Here is a 16,166-nt window from a genome sequence, read left to right as displayed (position 1 = left end):
CGTAACTTGAGGATTATCCTCATTGCTGCACAGAAGAATTACGTCCTAGAAGCACCGCTAGGTGCCAAACCTGCTGCAGGAGCAATACCAGATGTTATGAACGTCTGGCAGAGCAAAGCTGATGACTACTCGATAGTTCAGTGTGCCATGCTTTACGGCTTAGAACCGGGACTTCAACGACGTTTTGAACGTCATGGAGCATATGAGATGTTCTAGGAGTTGAGGTTAATATTTCAAGCAAATGCCCGGATTGAGAGATATGAAGTCTCCAATAAGTTCTACAGCTGCAAGATGGAGGAGAATAGTTCTGTCAGTGAGCATATACTCAAAATATCTGGGTATAATAATCACTTGATTCAACTGGGAGTTAATCTTCCGGATGATAGCGTCATTGACAGAATTCTTCAATCACTGCCACCAAGCTACAAGAGCTTCGTGATGACTATAACATGCAAGGGATGGATAAGACGATTCCCGAGCTCTTCGCAATGCTAAAGGCTGCGGAGGTAGAAATCAAGAAGGAGCATCAAGTGTTGATGGTCAATAAGACCACCAGTTTCAAGAAAAAGGGCAAAGGGAAGAAGAAGGGGAACTTCAAGAAGAATAGCAAGCAAGTTGCTGCTCAAGAGAAGAAACCCAAGTCTGGACCTAAGCCTGAGACTGAGTGCTTCTACTGCAAGCAGACTGGTCACTAGAAGCGGAACTGCCCCAAGTATTTGGCGGATAAGAAGGATGGCAAGGTGAACAAAGGTATATGTGATATACATGTTATTGATGTGTACCTTACCAGAGCTCGCAGTAGCACCTGGGTATTTGATACTGGTTCTGTTGCTAATATTTGCAACTCAAAACAGGGACTACGGATTAAGCAAACACTGGCCAAGGACGAGGTGACGATGCGCATGGGAAACGGTTTCAAAGTCGATGTGATCGCCATCGGCACAGTACCTCTACATCTACCTTCGGGATTAGTATTAGACCTAAATAATTGTTATTTGGTGCCAGCGTTGAGCATGAACATTATATCTGGATCTTGTTTGATGCGAGACGGTTATTCATTTAAATCAGAGAATAATGGTTGTTCTATTTATATGAGTAATATCTTTTATGGTCATGCACCCTTGAAGAGTGGTCTATTTTTGATGAATCTCGATAGTAGTGATACACATATTCATAATGTTGAAGCCAAAAGATGCAGAGTTGATAATGATAGTGCAACTTATTTGTGGCACTGCCGTTTAGGTCATATCGGTGTAAAGCGCATGAAGAAACTCCATAATGATGGTCTTTTGGAACCACTTGATTATGAATCACTTGGTACTTGTGAACCGTGCCTCATGGGCAAGATGACTAAAACGCCGTTCTCCGGAACTATGGAGCCAGCAACAGATTTGTTGGAAATCATACATACAGATGTATGTGGTCCGATGAATGTTGAGGCTCACGGCGGGTATCGTTATTTTCTCGCCTTCACAGATGATTTAAGCAGATATGAGTATATCTACTTAATGAAACATAAGTCTGAAACATTTGAAAAGTTCAAAGAATTTCAGAGTGAAGTTGAAAATCATCGTAACAAGAAAATAAAGTTTCTACGATCTGATCGTGGAGGAGAATATTTGAGTTATGAATTTGGTCTACATTTGAAACAATGCGGAATAGTTTCGCAACTCACGCCACCCGGAACACCACAGCGTAATGGTGTGTCTGAACGTCGTAATCATACTTTACTAGATATAGTGCGATCTATGATGTCTCTTACTGATTTACCGCTGTCATTTTGGGGTTATGCTTTAGAGACGGCTGCATTCATGTTAAATAGGGCACCATCAAAATCCGTTGAGACGACGCCTTATGAACTGTGGTTTGGCAAGAAACCAAAGTTGTCGTTTCTTAAAGTTTGGGGCTGCGATGCTTATGTGAAAAAGCTTCAACCTGATAAGCTCAAACCCAAATCGGAGAAATGTGTCTTCATAGGATACCCAAAGGAGAATGTTGGGTACACCTTCTATCACAGATCCGAAGGCAAGACATTCGTTGCTAAGAATGGATCCTTTCTAGAGAAGGAGTTTCTCTCGAAAGAAGTGAGTGGGAGGAAAGTAGAACTTGATGAGGTAACTGTACCTGCTCCCTTATTAGAAAGTAGTTCATCACAGAAACCGGTTCTTGTGACGCCTACACCAATTAGTGAGGAAGTTAATGATGATGATCATGGAACTTCAGATCAAGTTGTTACTGAACCTCGTAGGTCAACCAGAGTAAGATCTGCACCAGAGTGGTACGGTAATCTTGTTCTGGAGGTTATGTTACTAGACCATGACGAACCTACGAACTATGAAGAAGCGATGGTGAGCCCAGGTTCCGCAAAATGGCTTGAGGCCATGAAATCTGAGATGGGATCCATGTATGAGAACAAAGTGTGGACTTTGGTTGTCTTGCCCGATGATCGGCAAGCCATTGAGAATAAATGGATCTTCAAGAAGAAGACTGACGCTGACGGTAATGTTACTGTCTATAAAGCTCGACTTGTTGCAAAAGGTTTTCGACAAGTTCAAGGGATTGACTACGATGAGACTTTCTCACCCGTAGCGATGCTTAAGTCTGTCCGAATCATGTTAGCAATTGCCGCATTTTATGATTATGAAATTTGGCAAATGGATGTCAAAACTGCATTCCTGAATGGATTTCTGGAAGAAGAGTTGTATATGATGCAACCTGAAGGTTTTGTCGATCCAAAGGGAGCTAAAAAGTGTGCAAGCTCCAGCGATCCATTTATGGACTGGTGCAAGCATCTCGGAGTTGGAATAAACGCTTTGATAGTGTGATCAAAGCATTTGATTTTGTACAGACTTTTGGAGAAGCCTGTATTTACAAGAAAGTGAGTGGGAGCTCTGTAGCATTTCTGATATTATATGTGGATGACATATTGTTGATTGGAAATGATATAGAATTTCTGGATAGCATAAAGGGATAATTGAATAAGAGTTTTTCAATGAAAGACCTCGGTGAAGCTGCTTATATTTTGGGCATCAAGATCTATAGAGATAGATCAAGACGCTTAATTGGACTTTCACAAAGCACATACCTTGACAAAGTTTTGAAGAAGTTCAAAATGGATCAAGCAAAGAAAGGGTTCTTGCCTGTGTTACAAGGTGTGAAGTTGAGTAAGACTCAATGCCCGACCACTGTAGAAGATAGAGAGAAGATGAAAGATGTTCCCTATGCTTCAGCGATAGGCTCTATCATGTATGCAATGCTGTGTACCAGACCTGATGTGTGCCTTGCTATAAGTCTAGTAGGGAGGTACCAAAGTAATCCAGGAGTGGATCACCGGACAGCGGTCAAGAACATCCTGAAATACCTGAAAAGGACTAAGGATATGTTTCTCGTTTATGGAGGTGACAAAGAGCTAGTCGTAAATGGTTACGTCGATGCAAGCTTTGACACTGATCCGGACGATTCTAAATCGCAAACCGGATACATGTTTACATTGAACGGTGGAGCTGTCAGTTGGTGCAGTTCTAAACAAAGCGTCGTGGAGGGATCTACGTGTGAAGCGGAGTACATAGCTGCTTCAGAAGCAGCAAATGAAGGAGTCTGGATGAAGGAGTTCATATCCGATCTAGGTGTCATACCTAGTGCATCGGGTCAAATGAAAATCTTTTGTGACAATACTGGTGCAATTGCCATGGCGAAGGAATCCAGATTTCACAAGAGAACCAAGCACATCAAGAGACGCGTCAATTCCATCCGGGATCTAGTCCAGGTGGGAGACATAGAAATTTGCAAGATACATACGGATCTGAATGTTGGAGACCCGTTGACTAAGCCTCTTCCACGAGCAAAACATGATCAACACCAAGGCTCCATGGGTGTTAGAATCATTACTATGTAATCTAGATTATTGACTCTAGTGCAAATGGGAGACTGAAGGAAATATGCCCTACAGACAATAATAAAGTTATTATTTATTTCCTTATATCATGATAAATGTTTATTATTCATGCTAGAATTGTATTAACCGGAAACATAATACTTCTGTGAATAAATAGACAAACAGAGTGTCACTAGTATGCCTCTACTTGACTAGCTCGTTGATCAAAGATGGTTATGTTTCCTAGCCATTGACATGAGTTGTCATTTGATTAACGGGATCACATCATTAGGAGAATGATGTGATTGACTTGACCCATTTCGTTAGCTTAGCACTCGATCGTTTAGTATGTTGCTATTTCTTTCTTCATGACTTATACATGTTCCTATGACTATGAGATTATGCAACTCCCGTTTAGCAGAGGAACACTTTGTGTGCTACCAAACGTCACAACGTAACTGGGTGATTATAAAGGTGCTCTACAGGTGTCTCCGAAGGTACTTGTTGGGTTGGCGTATTTCGAGATTAGGATTTGTCACTCCGATTGTCGGAGAGGTATCTTTGGGCCCACTCGGTAATGCACGTCACTTAAGCCTTGCAAGCATTGCAACTAATGAGTTAGTTGTGAGATGATGTATTACGGAACGAGTAAAGAGACTTGCCGGTAACGAGATTGAACTAGGTATTGAGATACCGACGATCGAATCTCGGGCAAGTAACATACCAATGACAAAGGGAACAACGTATGTTGTTATGCGGTCTGACCGATAAAGATCTTCGTAGAATATGTGGGAGACAATATGAGCATCCAGGTTCCGCTATTGGTTATTGACCGGAGACGTGTCTCGGTCATGTCTGCATAGTTCTCGAACCCGTAGGGTCCGCACGCTTAAAGTTTTGATGACGGTTACATTATGAGTTTATGAGTTTTGATGTACCGAAGGTTGTTCGGAGTCCCGGATGTGATCACGGACATGACGAGGAGTCTCGAAATGGTCGAGACATGAAGATTGATATATTGGAAGCCTATATTTGGATATCGGAAGTGTTCCAGGTGAAATCGGGATTTTACCGGAGTACCGAGGGGTTACCGGAACCCCCCGGGGGCTTAATGGGCCATAGTGGGCCTTAGTGGAGAAGAGGAGAGGCGGCTAGGGCAGGGCCGCGCGCCCCTCCCCCTCTAGTCCGAATAGGACAAGGAGAGGGGTGCGGCCCCCCCTTTCCTTCCTCTCTCCCTCCTCTTTCCCCCCTTCTCCTAATCCAACAAGGAAGGGAGGGAGTCCTACTCCCGGTGGGAGTAGGACTCCTCCTGGCGTGCCTCCTCCTGGCCGGCTGCACCTCCCCCCTTGCTCCTTTATATACGGGGGCAGGGGGGCACCCTAGAGACATAACAATTGATTTGATCTTTTAGCCGTGTGCGGTGCCTCCCTCCACCATAGTCCACCTCGATAGTACTGTAGCAATGCTTAGGCGAAGCCCTGCGTTGGTAGAACATCATCATCGTCACCATGCTATCGTGCTGACGAAACTCTCCCTCAACACTCGGCTGGATCGGAGTTCGAGGGACGTCATCGGGCTGAACGTGTGCTGAACTCGGAGGTGCCCTGCGTTCGGTACTTGATCGGTCGGATCGTGAAGACATACGACGACAGCAACCGCGTTGTGCTAACGCTTCCGCTTTCGGTCTACGAAGGTACGTGTACAACACTCTCCCCTCTCGTTGCTATGCATCACCATGATCTTGCGTGTGCGTAGGAATTTTTTTGAAATTACTACGTTCCCCAACACTATTCCCATTAACAGTACTTGGTTGGCCAGATGATACCGCTGAGCATAGGGCTTTCTACCCTGGCTCAGTAATCGAAACTGGACTTGATATTCTCTTTTTCTGGGTAGCCCGTATGGTTATGATGGGAATGCAACTAGGTGGCGATGTGCCGTTTGAAAAGGTAATGGCATAAATGGGCACACCCTACCCCTAACAGTAATCCATAAGTCTCTGCACTCCCCCTTGACACGGTGTAAGTGCAGCTAGCGCCCCTTAGTGATTTTGGTGTATTGAAGACTTATAGGTTAAGGGACTAATGCGTTTATGAGTGTACACAGGTCTATAAGTCTGTGAGGAGTTGGATATTTACAGAAAAAGTCGACCCCTAAAAATGAATATCTTCGACTGAAGATTTTGGATTTCTAAAGACTTTCTGAAGACTTTGAAAGTGAAGAAATTGGTGTGACCTTGAAGACTTGGTATTCATTTGAGGAACATGAAGCGTGAAGACTTTTGTTTTCATTGTTTCATTTTATCTTTCTTGAGTCATAGGAAACACCGTACTGTTAAAGGGGGTCGAGGAAATACTAAGGAGAAATTTCCATGTGATGCTCAACTCAAATCCTACACCTACCAATCCCTTCGAGTGAAGCCATTGCAAATCTCATACAGTTCAATCAATTTCTTCAGTGACAGAGACGAAGTTCTTCTAGTCTCTGAGGAATTAGTTCTGACTAAGGAGTTAGGAATTCGCCAGTGCGGATTGCCTACACAGTGAGGAACATGATAGCCCTGAGGTATTTGATACTCAAAATTTCCGACCGTTGCTGTGCTACGCGCCAGCTGTCCCAAAATATCATTGAAGGGCATTTATGTCTTATCATTTCAGGCTACTCCCTAGGCTGTAAATAGCCGCCCCCTACAACCACTAGCTAGTTGGCTGCTCCGAGAGAAACTGACACTTGTCATTTGAGAGCATCCCATCCTCCGAGGACTTTGAGCGAAAATCATCAAGTGAGGAAAACCCAAAACCAAACACCTACAAACGCAAAGTGATTGAGCATCACTGAAGAGATTTATCTTGCATAGATCCGGCGCTTGTTACCTTTGAAGACTGTGCTTCTTCCAGACGGTTAGGCGTCATGGTCTAGAGCATCCAAGAAGAAATTGTGGATCGCCGAGTGACCGAGTTTGTGAAGGTTTGGAAGTCACCTGAAGACTTACCACAAGTGGTTGGGCGAGGTCTGTGTGACCTTAGCTCAAGGAGAATACGGTGAGGACTGTGTGTCCTCAGGTTTAAATACCTAGCTGCTCCAACCAGACGTACAACTGACACAGCAGTTGGAACTGGTCTACCAAATCATTGTCTTCACTAAGCTTACCGGTTCTATTTGCTCAACTCTTTCATTTCCTCATTACTGTGCTGTGTGCCTGTTCATATCTGTTCGAAGACTTTGACTGAAGACTTTCTCAAGTTCCTCAGTTCAATTTCTTCAGTCTGTTTGTCTTCATCCTGTGTTATCCTGTGTTTACGCTTTCTATACTCTGTGCTTGTCTTCATTTCATCATGATGACCATGCTTGTGTTCTGTTATGTTTACATCTGAGTACTTATTCCATTGCAAGTAGTTCTTCGCTTAGGAATTTCCTCACCCGCAAATTCCTCAGTGAAGAATTCATAAACATCACCTATTCACCCCCCTCTAGTCGATATAACGCACTTTTAATTGGTATCAGAGCAAGGTACTCCCTTGTTCTGTCTGATTTTGGTTTAACCGCCTGGAGTTTTAGTTATGTGGACCGCAGGTATGAAGACCGTGTCATGCCCCATCTTTGACGGTCACGAATATCCCAAGTGGAAGGCCATGATGAAGAAGCGCCTCATGGCAATGAACAGCAAGCTGTGGACTGTCACTGAGATTGGTATTACCGATCTGTGCAAGATGGCGGAAGGTGATGACATTCGCAAATACACCCTTCTCAACCTCACGGCGAAGGATGTCATCTGCTCCTGTCTGTCTCAAAATCAGTTCAGGAATATCATGCATCTCGATCATGCAAAGCTTATCTAGGACCATCTCTCTGAGGTCTATGAAGGTCATCGAACCCATCATGATCCTTGGTTTGAGGATTTCAAGGAATCACTCAAGGCGATGACATTCGAACCAGAATCATCATCTTCTACACCATGCCTTATGGCAAAAGATGCCAAGGTAACTGAATGCTACCTATCCGAGTCCAGTGATGATGAATCTGGTGATGAATTTGGACCCAGTTATGTCAAACTTGCTATAACACCCCCAGTGTCATGCTACAGTAACCCTCTGTGATTAGGCTAATTATTTTTCCAAACAGTGTTTAATCACCTTTGTTCAATATCCCATTTGAAATTCCAGTCAATTCAAATTCAAGTGAAGTTTGAAGTTGATCAAAAGTTGCTGGCAAAATGTTCATCATTTTTCAAAAATTCCATAACAAATGATTGTTAAGGAAAACAACATCACCTCCAAGCTAAGATGGACTATAGCAAATTAAAATAGTGCCAACTCAGCAAATTAATTGCTTTTCCATGTTTTTGCAAATTCCATCTATTTCAGACTTCTTCCAAACTTTTTGTGGCTGTGTCAAACATTGCATTGTATTTATGTGGACAGTTCCCATATTTTACAAAAATCATTTAGGCACCCCCAAATATTACAAAACCCTTTCTGTAACAAAAATAAATAAAAAAAGGGAAAAGAAAAGGCCATGCTGCACTGTGCACTTGGCCCAGCCGCGCAACAGTGCAGCCCAGCCCACCTAACCCTGCGGTCCCCTACCTCTGTTCACCAGGGGCTGGGTGGACGTGCGCGCGCCGTCAGTGGCCGCCGATGGCCACGGGGCGGCCATCCGGCGGCTCCTCGGCGCCTACTAGGTCGCCCTTGCCCCGGACGAACCCTAGCGCCCCTCCCCACTTGCTTCCTCGCCTCCCAGATCCACTTCGCTCTCCCTTGGGCCTCTCTCCCCCACGTCGCCCGACGCTGTCGTCGCCGTTCTCTCGCACGACCACGGCGACCGTCGACCCTGAGCTTCAACAACGCCTCCACGAGCTCCGCCGTTCTCTGCTCCTTCGTCTCCGACCATCAGCAGGAGTTGGGAGGCCCCGCTGAGGGCGTTCTTCTCCGCCCCCTTCCGCCTCTGTCGCCGACGATCCTCGTCGTCTCCGACGAAACCTGCAGCTACTAATCCGTCGACGGCTTTTCTTGGCCGCTCGGTGAGCTCCTCTCTCCCTCCATTCCTTCATCCCGCGGCCGCATTCGTCCCTAGATAGTTCGCCGCCGTTGCCGTGCCTCTGCTTCCGTCGGCGTGCTCGTGGTCGTGCCGTTGCTTCCCGTCGAGCTCATATGAGCTCGGGATCGTGCTCAGCACGTCCATGCGGACTCGTTGCACCCCTCCCTCGCGCTCTGCCGAGCCCCGTAGCACCGACCCCGTGCTCCGACCGAATGCGCCTCCGCGCAGCTCATCTCCGACGTCGTTCCGGTGACCTCTTGGTCATTTGCTCGCGCCCATCTTGCTCGCGCGTGCACGTAGGCCTCACCCCGCTCTTTGGATTGCCCGATCTCGCGCCGTACCACCGTTGCTGTTGCTCGCCCGAAGCAGCTCGCCGCCGGCGAGCTCAAAGCGCTCGCCCCCATTCGTTCCAGCCACTGCGTCCAACACGCGCGGTGCCGAACCGCGTCGAACGCGCCCAGCCACAACCCCGCAGACCCCCTGTGAGCGAAACCCGCGCCCCTCCCGAGCCGCGCCGCCGCGTTTGGCTCGTCGGAGTCAACTCCGGCGCGTCTCCGGCCGGTGTCCAACGTGGCGTCCACCAGGCACCACCTGGGCCACTGACTGGTGGGCCCAGGGGTCCCCTTTGACCTGCTGACTTGGGTCAACACTGACGTGGCCGCCCCAAATGCCACTGACATGTGGGCCCCGCGCTAATTAAATAGGTTTTATAAATAAATAAAATGTTAATTAATATGTTAATTAGTTTTAATTACTAATTAGTCGCTTACTAATGGGACCCACACCCCTAACTACTACTGTTAGTCAAATTAATCCACTGTTATCCCACAGAGGCTGACATGTGGGTCCCGGTGGCCCCACTGGTCAGTTTGACCTGGTCAGCCGTCCTGTTGACTGCTGACGTCACAATGATGTCATGCTGATGTCATAATTCCTTTTCTGTTAATTTAAATAATTTCAGAATATGCTTTAATCTTTGAAAATTAATAGAAAATCAATCGTACCTCGGATGAAAATGTTTTCTACATGAAAGTTGCTCAGAAAAATCCAACGAATCCAGATGCGCGGTCCGTTTACCTATAAGATGCCTCTAACTATCTGAACATGGAACATTCCCCTCCGGTCATCTATCTGACACAGGTCCGGAACCGGGAATACATTCTCGGTTGAATTCCCCCTCCACCTTTATCGTGTAGCCTTACGTTAGGTCACACCCGGCACAACATATTGCCATGTTATGCATTGTGATGCTATGCTTGCTTTATATTTATTGTTTCTTCCCCCTCTTCTCTCCGATAGCCCCCGAGACCGATGTCGCCCGTGTGATCGACTACGTCGACGACGACCCCTCCATGCCAGAGCAACCAGGCAAGCCCCCCCTTTGATCATCCCGATATCGCCCATTCCATTCTCTCATGCTTGCATTAGATTTTGCTACTGTTATTGTTTGCTCCTATTCTGATGCATAGCCTACTTTTGTAACCTGCTCATTGTACCTTACCTGCTTATCCTAATCTGCTTAGTATAGGTTGGTTAGTGATCCATCAGTTACCCCCACCTCGTCCTTGTTGCCCCTGCTTCATCATCGAAGACCCGATCAACAGGATCGAAGACCAGGCCCCGGCACCGCACATCACTTTCCCCTTAGTTGCTCGACACTACTAGGTTACTATCGAGTGCCGAAGGTGAGACCTCTACAGCACTTCTGATGTTAACCCTGTAGTGTAGCTATTCGGCTGTGGTCATCGAGGGTGATTCTGCCTTAACCACTTCCGATACGACTCTGTCATGCAACCCCTCAAGTGTGAACCTCGGGGGTGGTTCCTCTTACGTTCACCTTGATGATTACATCAAGTGGAATCCACCGGGGGTGATTCCTCGGGTTTTCCCCTTGATATTTGGACACACAGTTACTATGGTTACTATGACTTTACACTGAACCATGTTACTAAAGACGGGTCGACCCTGAGGGGTACGCGCAAGTGAAGTGGAGACGGGTTGACCTGGAGGGTGCCCGAAGATAATTACGAGGCGTGGCCGGGCATTCCTAGCACTTGCCGCAAGTCCTCGAGACGGGGCAACGGGGTCACATCTTTGGTGAGTCTCTGCTTGTTACCGCGTGCTCCTAATCCACTATGATTTGGATATTTGATCCGAGGGGCATTTGGCCTGATAGCACTAACCATCACGTGGGCATAGTATGGGCGTTCTGCGTCGTATGCATCAGCCGAAGCTTAATAGACATCAGCGACTGAGCGGCGCGCGTCGGGTTGGACTGCGTAAGCACCTGCCTTGTTGAAGGAGGTAGCTAGGTCTGCTCACCGGCCGCCCACGCAACGTGTAGGAGTTCCCGGGGCGATGGCCCATGACCCCTGGGGGCATAGGTTTAGTCCGGCATGCTGGCCTCTCTATTAAGCCTAGGTCGGGTTGCGGCGTATTGTTTGGCCGAGGCCGGGCATGACCCAGGAAAGTGTGTCCGGCCGGAGTTAATCGAGCGTGGTGGGTAAGTTGGTGCACCCCTGCAGGGAAGAAAACATCTATCGATAGCTTGTCCTACGATAACGGACACTTGGAGTTGTATCCCGATCGATACAACTAGAACTGGATACTTGTGATGAGAATTGGATTGTGATGACAATTGGATAGTATGGCTCTGGGATTGCTTTCTCGCAGGGAGTCGAGAAAGTATGTCTGGCCGAGGTTGATAACACTACTAGTACTTTACTTTATGCTACTCTACTCCCTCATGTTGCTGCAAGATGGTGGTTTTCAGAAGATGCTAGTCTTCGATAGGACTAGCTTCTCCCCTCTTATTCTAGCATTTCTGCAGCCCAGTCCACATATACAGCCTTCCTTTGATAATGTTGCATATGTAGTGTAGATGCTTGCTTGCGAGTACTTTCGATGAGTACTCACGGTTGCTTTGCTCCCCCTTTTCCCCCTTTTCCCATTCTTCTCGGATGTCGCAACCAGATGGTGGAGCCCAGGATCCAGACGACACCACCGACGACTACTACAACCCCGAGGGTGCCTACTACTACGTGGAGACCGCCGACGATCAGGAGTAGTTAGGAGGCTCCCAGGCAGGAGGCCTTGCCTTTTCGATCGTTGTTGCTTTTGTGCTAGCCTTCTTAAGGCAAACTTGTCTAACTCATGTCTGTACTCAGATATTGTTGCTTCCGCTAACTCTTGTGTTTTCGAGCTATGTATTCGAGCCCTCGAGGCCCCTGGCTTGTAATATAAAGCTTGTATTATTTTAATTTGTGTCTAGAGTTGTGTTGTGATATCTTCCCGTGAGTCCTTGATCTTGATCGTACACATTTGCGTGTATGATTAGTGTATAATTGAATCGAGGGTGTCACTAGTTGGTATCAGAGCCGACTGCCTGTAGGTAGCCCCCCTTCCAACTCCTTGGCCGAAGTTGAGTCTAGTCATCCAAAACTGTTTTACTAACTTGGCTGTGTGGCTTACGGGCCCACGTCGCCAATTGGGTGGTATTAGGATTTTTTATTCCTTGACTATACTCTGGGACTCTAATCTCTCTTCCATTCGGGTTAAACGATTTTGCTAACTCTAACATTAGGATCTCGTAACTACTTCCTCCCGGAGAGCCCCTTATTACAGATGATCGCCTGCTGCACCAGAAGATTCCGAAGATACTCTCTGATGTTATCCCGATAACTTGTGCTCATCGCGTTTGCAATTCCCTACCACCGATAAGCCCCTATGACTAACTGCATATCCTTTTCGCTCATACCTTCATCCCTAGTTGCTCTTGTTATTACAAGATACCCCGAAATACTTGTCGTTGTTCCGAGAATCGTTTTGTGCCAACTGCCTTGCAGTTCCTTGTCCCCTGAATACACCGACTAATTAATCCTCACACATATCGAGGATTTGTTTTTCCCCAGTTGTTCATATGTTTCACAAAAGTCTTTGAAATACTATTCGATCTTTCGATAATCCTCAACAGCGTATTGTTCTTAAAATTCTTGCTTGTTTGCATTATGGATAATCCCATAAGTCTAGTAATCTTATTGGCATCCTTTGTTACTATCCTTTTGAGTACGTTGATTCAATATGTTGCGGATGCTCGCAATCCTTAGTCGGATCATAGAATTCATCCTTCCGGCTTGGACGTCATTTGACCAAGAGCTGTTTTTTCGACCAATCAAATTGCTATCGATTGTATCCCTAAGGCTATTCAACTTACTTATCTTTTGATTAGAGCATCTGCTTCTGATCTTCTATTTTTGAAATCATGATTTCTTTGCATTTAAGCATCAAATTATTCAGATGTTTCTATAATCCGAAGCCTTTGCATTCTTTCTTCTTCTGGTTGAGTACCGATACTCACATCAGATCCTATGTGGACCGCCAGATCCTTTGTTGGATTTTATCCGACAACGTCCTTCATATTCAATAACCTTTTGAGCCTTTCCTCGGATACATAATGCCTTTGGTAAATTGTATCCTCTACCTTCTCAACCATGCTCTGCCTTCGAGCTTGTGTTATATTACTCCTGAGGTTTGTGGAATATGTTCTTAACATGCCCCTATGGGTTGAACCTATGCCTTCCCTAATCCGTGTGAACCCGAGAGTTTTCACGAGTCATACTCTTCTGGTGTTTTGCCAGATATAATTTCAACACTACGACTTCATCGAAAACAAGAAGTGAATGGAAGGTTATACATTGAAGAAGTGGGAGTCGACCTTGAACTTTGTGTTCATGCCCATGGACCCGATGTGGAACTTATCATGGAAGCTTCTTGTGATAATAATAATCCCCTTGTTATAAGTTCATCTCGTAATTATGTTTGGTCCTTTACAACCGTGGTTCTGACCATGAGTGCTCCCCTTTGATTCCATTTCTCGGACAGGTTAAATCACTTGTCTTCTGCAGGTCAATACGCCTACCCAACCTCTATTATGATCTACCTTCGAGTATTACCCCTGGTATCTCAAGGATATCATGCCATTGCACTACATCTTATGAACTTATGATGGAGTACTACCTTACCCTGTCTTTGTCACTTCATGGGTTCTGGGTTGTTTGTCAACCGAGAACACCGATAAGTGAATCGATTCCGCACTCCGATTCAATAATTCTAAGTAATTTTCGTTGCTTACGAGTTTAATAATCCTTGAAGTCATTCCTAGCCTGATCGGCTATATCATTATGGTGCCAAATTTTAACTGTGCTACCTGGTTCTTCTTCCTGGAGCACAATTTTCGGCGATGAGCTAAACATACGTCGATCTTCCACGTCATATCATTCTGCCTTGAACAACAAGCTTGATTTCGAGTTTGTGTCGTATCCGTGGTTCCAATAGCCTTTCGCTTCATCCTTCCTGTTGCTTGATGTCGTCGCTCCTCGGTGGCATCTTCATAGAGCCTCTCGACAAATGTGTCGTGATCTGCATCAACATTTTGACTTCTGTTGAGATGACAATTGAATTCATGGTGAGAGATACCATCCTTGACCTTCGATGATTTGAGTTATCATCGACAACCCCCTTGTATTCTTTCCAACACATGTTTGATCATGTCTTGGATTATACCTTGGACTCCTTGCTATTGTTGCAATTGTTCCTTGATTATTTCTTGTGATCTTCTACTCCAACCCCTACTTGGAACACCATGTTAATGCTACCTCGAAGCATGCCTGAGGTATTCCAACTATCAACAAGAACATTGGAAGCACATTGTCGAATGTTTCTTGATCTATTATCCAAACATCGTTGTATGGGTAATATCATGATTCTTCCCTCGCCCCCTTTATCTAAATGCTTTTGAACTTGTTGTCATATCATGTATATCCTGCTCCACTTCCCCTTGGGAAGGATATACTCCCAATTCTTGTGTGTAAACACATTTTCCTTTCCATTGGTCTGATTAATCTGATAATTTCTTTTTCCTTTCCATTAGGTTGTTTAACTTTTTGTGATCTATATGATATAAGCAGAAATAATTCCCTGCTTATAAAACACCCCGATGTACAACCTTGTCAGTGAGACCCTGTAACTATTGTTGATGAGATTCCGGTAACCACCGATGGACGTGAACCTTGCCTATTGGTCCGCCTCGTTCAACGAGCAGGAAAATGGTTCTCTTCGTCCCTCGCCCTTGGTACCAACGTTGTTGCCAACATAACTGATAGGCTATTCTCAGACCCGCCTTGCTGTCATGCCCGTGCAAAATGTTAGCGCCCTTCCTGCTTTTAACCCACATGGTGGGCCCATAACCCACAATTCCACAGGATCGAAACCTGACTCTTGTACACCCCTGTTTCTAAAGTTATTCCTTCCGCTTGCCTTGTATGAAAATCCCGAGCCGCCTTCCGAGAGGCGATCTATTCTGGTATCAGACGCAATACTTATTACTATTGCTCTGAACCCCTTTCATCCCTTGTTTCACGCAACGAACGATTGTCTACCAGGTTGAAGCTCCTTATTGCACCTCACCTTGCTCTCGATGACTTTCTTGAATTTCAACTCGAGAGATGCCTCTATGCCACGTTCACTGACATAGTCCCCGCGTACCTTTCTTGTGTTGAGCTCCGTCCTTCCCGAGTCTTTTCCCTTACTCCACCTCTTAAATCTCGGGACGAGATTTCTTGTAGTGGAGGAGATTTGTAACACCCCTAGTGTCATGCTACAGTAACCCTCTGTGATTAAGCTAATCATTTTTCCAAACAGTGTTTAATCACCTTTGTTCAATATCCCATTTGAAATTCCAGTCAATTCAAATTCAAGTGAAGTTTGAAGTTGATCAAAAGTTGCTAGCAAAATGTTCATCATTTGTCAAAAATTGCATAACAAATGATTGTTAAGGAAAACAACATCACCTCCAAGCTAAGATGGACTATAGCAAATTAAAACAGTACCAACTCAGCAAATTAATTGCTTTTCCATGTTTTTGCAAATTCCATCTATTTCAGACTTCTTCCAAACTTTTTGTGGCTGTGTCAAACATTGCATTGTATTTATGTGGACAGTTACCATATTTTACAAAAATCATTTTGGCACCCCCAAATATTACAAAACCCTGTCTGTAAAAAAAGAAATAAAAAAAGGGAAAAGAAAAGGCCAGGCTGCACTGTGCACTTGGCCCAGCCGCGCAACAGTGCAGCCCAGCCCACCTAACCCTGCCGTCCCCTACCTCTATTTACCAGGGGCTGGGTGGACGCGCGCGCGCCGTCCGTGGCCGCCGATGGCCACGGGGCGGCCATCCGGCGGCTCCCCGGCGCCTACT

At 45.7% G+C, this 16,166-nt stretch overlaps 1 pseudogene; it reads left to right on the top strand.

The window, feature by feature from the left end:
- LOC123120243 (valine--tRNA ligase, mitochondrial 1-like) overlaps positions 1-16,166 on the top strand; it is a 118,557-nt pseudogene that overhangs the window by 12,872 nt on the left and 89,519 nt on the right.

Source organism: Triticum aestivum, chromosome 5D (genome assembly GCF_018294505.1).
Source record: "Triticum aestivum cultivar Chinese Spring chromosome 5D, IWGSC CS RefSeq v2.1, whole genome shotgun sequence".
NCBI lineage: Eukaryota > Viridiplantae > Streptophyta > Magnoliopsida > Poales > Poaceae > Triticum > Triticum aestivum.
Note: the sequence above shows the minus strand (reverse complement) of the source record. Positions and strands in the feature narration are given on the sequence as shown.